General features: G+C 39.3%; 1 protein-coding gene across 1 annotated transcript in view; it reads right to left on the reverse strand.

Annotated features, from left to right (window-relative positions):
• GRID2 (glutamate ionotropic receptor delta type subunit 2) overlaps positions 1-6,000 on the reverse strand; it is a 4,699,489-nt gene that overhangs the window by 1,097,677 nt on the left and 3,595,812 nt on the right. The gene's annotated exons all lie outside the window — the stretch shown is intronic.

A 6,000-nucleotide genomic window follows, 5' to 3' on the forward strand; every position in this document is an offset into this window, starting at 1 on the left:
ATACACATAATACACACACTCCAACAGATAATGTGTATTTCTCAGTCCACCTAATGAATGTCATTAGGATGAGTGAGAAAACCAGGGAAGTCAAAGAATGTGTACACAAAGAGACTCTGCTCAGAAGGCACCCAAAAAAATGAATCGGATAACGTCTTGCTATGAGACAACACTACTCACTGTAGCAGTGTACTATACATACACACACACACACACATTTTATATATATATATATATATATATATATATATATATATATATATATATAAAAAAGAGAGAAAGAGATATCTGCATTTGTATAGATTGTATAATGTATGCTTATGTTGCATATATTTTGCTCTCCTGAGCTAGAAGCCATAACCAGATAAGAAATGTACCCTTATCCCTTGATAAGTGAGTCAGAAGTAAACTAGTCATTCCTCCAACCAACCATACCTGTCAGCTCCTACACTAACCTCACCTATTTCCTATTTTAAGCCTGGGTCATTATCAGAACTCCATCTGTCTGCAGAGATCCCTAAATGTAATTAAATGTTAACAGAAATTAAATTAATTTAAATATCGGGTAACATTTGCTTCATATTTCACATGCTGTAAAAATAATATGTTACTGGGTAAAACACACCTCATACAGCATATTGATTGATATTAGATTTATTACTCCTCAGTGTTTTCTTCAGAATTGTCACACGTGATATTAAAAGCTAAAAGGGAACAGAAGCCACCGACTGCCAAAACATACACAGCAGGATATGGAGACAAAAGAAAAATGTAACAAATTCACTGTCTGTTATACATGTTTAATGTACTCACTTAAACTGGCTCACTTCTCACACATTTTACATAGAACCCTGACTGCAAGCACAAGGGTAAATTAAATCTATGGACAGTCTGAGTAGCCACTTAATCAGAATGTTTTTGGGAAGACAGAGTAAACCAGTATACCATGAGAAAGCCCATTTTAACATATCAACAACATGCAAACTCCTGACAAATAGAGACTGAGGGTCAGGATTGAACCCTTGACCCTTTTCTGCATGCTTCAATAAAGGATGGGAATAAGAGGCAGCCTAATTTCTTGACCTTTTCTAAGTGCACTTCTTCTCAGCCCCAGCCCCACAAGACAAGTAAAGAAGTTACATTTGAAGGATACTTGTTTCTTTCAGTTCATGAGAGACACCAAAATAATTTTAAAAATAAAAATAGCTTCTTACTACTAATACCAAAAAAACTGCTGCAATATCTAGAAAATGTAAATATTAAATGTTAATAAGCAAGGTGACCAGCAAATAGTAAATAATATGAGTCAGTTAATTCTAAGCTTGACAGAGTCCCTGCTGGGCTTATAGATTTCTGTCTTATCTGACAGTCAAATGTCTGTTACTTCTGCTCTCCAGGACCATTCTGTATTCAACATTCAAAATTATAAACCATAATTCAAAATTATAACAAACCTCTTTAATATGCATCAAACAATGAAAAATAAAATGAAAAATAAAATATATATACACACATATATATATATATATATATATATATATATATATATATATATATAAAATTATCCATATTTTGATTTTACAGGCTCACATTGATAACAGTCCTTAAACCATTTCTGCATTGTATTCAGTGCTTAGAATCTGCTTAGTTACAGCACACCCACATCATGCATGCAGCATCTTATATTCCATAGGTTCAGAAATATTTCCCCTTTTTTATTTACTTTGCTTTTTCTAACTTGACTTTACTGGAAGAGCAGCCATTTATTACAAAAAAGAACTTTTGCATAGTGCCTTGCTTTCTCATCCCTTCCCCTTTTACCCCCAGCGTTTCTGGCTGCTCATCATTTACATATTGCTACATCCGTGATTTTTGCTAATACCATTATTGTCATCACTATCCCCCAGATTCAGCAAGCAGCCATGCAGGAATAAGTTATTCTTGCATGGCAGGGACCATTCCTTTTCAGCACGGCAGCACGCCATGCATATGTATAAAGGTGCGCTGCCATGCTGTAAAATGGACACTGTTCCATGTATGAGTGCAGGGGGGGGGGGGGTATCTCAGAGCAGAGCTCTCACGATACGTGCACCCCCTGCATTCCAGAATTGCCGATAGGCAATTTAAAATAAGCGAGAAAGATCGTAACACCCTCAACCCATCAGGGTAAAAAATCTGGACAAAGCCATAAGGGACAATCGTCCCTACCAAGCCAAAAGTTAATAGAATAACAGATTTAGCATAAGCACATAGCGCACATCTCCCAGACCGTCAGAGTAAGGAATGTGGACAGAGCTATAAGGGACAATTGTCCCACAAAGCAGAAAGTGGATGGAATAACAGGTTAAGCATTAGCATGGATATTCTGAAGGGTACAAATAAAAAAACACAACAAATAAATTTTTTTTATACATGCAATAAAGTTTAAGCATAGCTGCATTGGTGTGCCCGTTGCTTAGCTATGCTTAGCCCAGTTGAAACAGCATGATAAGTTAAAAAGCAATAGACATCCAATACAAGTATAAGTACAATAGTGTAGTTGTTAGAGTGTATGCCTTGCATGTAGTCATTCACAGTTCAAGCCTCACCAAAGCTATTTACATTTTCTATGTGTAAACATTAAAATTTTATTTTTTTCCATATTTATATAAGAAGTAACAGATTTTTCTCAACCAGAGTAGTGTATTAGGCCCAGATGTGATGTGTCAGTGTAATAAAGTAGTGAAACCCCCATATAAACAGAAGTGCCCCATATAGTATAGTCAAACAAGAATAAATTAATCACAGCACATTCGGGATGTAAGGGAAGGTAAATAAATCTAATATTATGTAATGAATGATGAATCAATCCCATACAGGTGGTAGGCCAATATAATAAAGCATAAGCAATGCTAAGCATTGCACAACTATGTTGACTGGCTGTAAGCATTGTGCACATATGAATACTAAGCAATGGATAGTCCAGCTAAGTGGATTTGCCCATTGGTAAGCAATGCTGAACCTGCCCCTTTAAGCACTGACAACTTTAGCTAAGCAGGTTTGCCCGTAGCTTATCTTAGCTCAGCATTTTCAAAGCCATCCAATTGGTGGATTGGAAACATAAGGTGGGAAATCTGCCGTATTTAAACCCCCGCAGGTGGGAATACAGCTCATAATTAGTTGTAGCTCTCCATTGTAGACAGTATGGCAGAAGTTGGAGAAGGCATGCTCTTCCAGGCGCAGTGCTAGAGCATACAGGAGTCCAAGGTCATGGTAGGTCTCCTGGTAAACAACCATGACATGAGACTGCTGCAGGACCAGTACCAAGGCTCCCAATATAAAAGCGGAAGCCTGGGAAAGTCTCACTCGTGATCCCACCAGTGCTTCTGGTATCCCTCAGACTGCTGAGCAGGTCCGGCACCACTATGCTGACTTGAAATGGAGGAAGAGAGAGCTCTTGGACAGTGGATCCAAGAAGCAAGAGACAGGGGAGATGTCCCAGGAGTGTGCAAGTATTCATAGCAATAATTGTTTACCAAAGTCCAGCCTGTGTATGTGATGGATAGGTGTGCCTAAATGTTTCTCTATTTTCATTACAGCTGCAGCTGAGCAGGCTGTGAACCAGGAAGTCCATGCCAGCAGGTTGCAAAGGCTGCATTGCGAGGCTGGTGAGAAAAAATCCTGCTTGTAGTAGTCATACCAAATAAATATAAAGGAGTAAAATGTCACCTGGCACTATAAAAATTGTATATGGTTTCCACTGAATAAACAAGACAATATAACAGTAATAGTCCCATATAGGTCATATTTAAATAAAAGTGTAACTGCCTGGCAATAAAGTTCTAAATCCTGGACTGGTTGTGTTTACTCTGGTATTGTATGGCCTCACATGTTGCATTCACCAAGATCTGGTATGTGAATAGTACTACCGTGTCAACTGTTTCTCACACTGTGCTACATAAAAGATACGTCTAGGAATGTCTGTATAAGAATGTGGTAATTACAAGCCAGATTGTACAACCAAAAGAGATTTAGGAAGAAAACATTGAAAAAAGAAAAAAACATTTTCTAAATAGCTCACTCTGATGAAACATGAATTGTTGTACTTTTAACACACACAGCCATGGTTCGAATCCTGGCAATGGTAGTAAGCTGTATGCATAATCATACCCATCAACTGTGCAGATTTGTGCAAAACGTCCAGATTTTTGCCTCCAATTTTTGGCCTGTTCCTCTATTTTCCTGGAAAATCACCGGGATGATCTCAGGATTGTAGTCACTAAATAATGACATACACATGAGTTTCAGACTTCAGATCCTTCAGAAAATGTATATTAAAACAAATATTGTTACTCTAGTAACTGTCTAAATGTTTATAAGAGCATTATTTAAAATATGTCCCTATTTGTACCCCCAGTTTGTCAAGCTTTGTATAGATTTGTTTGCATTAAGAGGTTGAGATATGTGCGAAATTATATCTAGGAATCTGGGGATATGTGTAGAAACAGGTAGTGTTAAACATTCCCTCCACAGGTCAAGGTAAGAGAAGTAGAATGAAGCTATAAGATAGTAAGTATACACTGCGTACAAACAAACCAAGGCCATAGCATATTGTAATAATACCAGTAGAGTAATGATTAGCGCAATGATCATTAACGTTGTGAGTACTGCAAGGATATACAAGTTAATTGACATCTTTCTCTCTCCCCCCACCATATCTGTAACAATAATCTAAACACACAAATCAATGGGTATATTTTTCACCAAACCTAATGTTGTGACATATGTCCTATTGTTCAACAAATACTGAAATGTGTTTCAATTAATGTTTCATGTTGAAATACTATCATTGGTAGCCTGTTGCTATCAACATAACCTGCATGCCGTTGCAATGGCCACTGTGGTTCCATATATGCATGTGTTCTGTCTGCTATGCAACTGTTCCAAATCTGTTGTTTTGGGTTAATGGGAATATCTATGCATGCTGTTATAACTAATCCTGGATTGAGTTGACTATTACTAACCTACATATGTTCTAAAACTGTAACACCATAGCATGTTTGGGAAGGCCGGTCCCAGTGGACTCATCTCTCCCACCTCATCGGGCCATGGCATCAGACACCAGCACATCTGGCACCAACCCTGGGACCTCCTTGTCTGCTGGTCCTGCACCAGCTTTGGGTGGAACTGCCTCAGGGGATGGGGCTCGCCCCCACACCTGGGAGTGGGCGCAGACAGGATCCTGTCAGCCAAAGCCAGGTCCAGGGTTTGGTGCATAGCGAGCTCTGAAAGGAGTATGGAGATCTGCTATGCCATCTTGAGGGCCACATGGTGCAATTAGAGGGTCATACTGCCCCTCCTGTTCATCCCCCAGGACAGCCACCTTCGGGGCCATGAAGGTGCAGTGGTGACTGCCAATGGCTGGGGACCTCGGTCCCACTGTTTCCATCTGGGGGCTCATGGGCTTCTGATTTCCAAACACCCCTCCCTGTCCAAGGTGTTTACCCCCACATGTGTCATATACCGCCCCTGAATGCTATCTTGTCTGTCTTGTCCATCTACCTACCAAACCTACCTCCCCAAATGCACCTAATATCCTTCCCCAACATCCCACTCTCACCTTAAAAAAAAAAAAAAAAGAGGGCAATCTGTCCCCCACCAAAAAAATTTAGCCCCATACATAGCTGTCCATTTCGCACACATGTCCACTGGACACATGTAATCTGCTTTAATTGGCTTCACAATACATTGTTGTTGTCCTCACCCCTCTCTCAGGGGTTTGAGAGTCCAAATATACCTCCAAATTCAATATATACACACAGCTGTTGCTTTAGAAGAAATGGACAGCTATGGACCTTCCCTACACCCATCCTGCACATCTCTAGCTACTTTCCCTATTGTCTTTCCCTCAGTGTGTCCCCTTTTTCACCACTTTCCAATCACTCCTTTTTTCTTTTCTTTTAAAGAAATTAGGGCGAGGGTAAGTGGGATTAAGCATTTTTAAGAAGCAGTAAGAAATTG

The sequence above is a fragment of the Protopterus annectens genome, chromosome 2.part0 (assembly GCF_019279795.1).
Source record: "Protopterus annectens isolate FY-2018-M chromosome 2.part0, PAN1.0, whole genome shotgun sequence".
NCBI classification, from domain to species: domain Eukaryota; kingdom Metazoa; phylum Chordata; order Ceratodontiformes; family Protopteridae; genus Protopterus; species Protopterus annectens.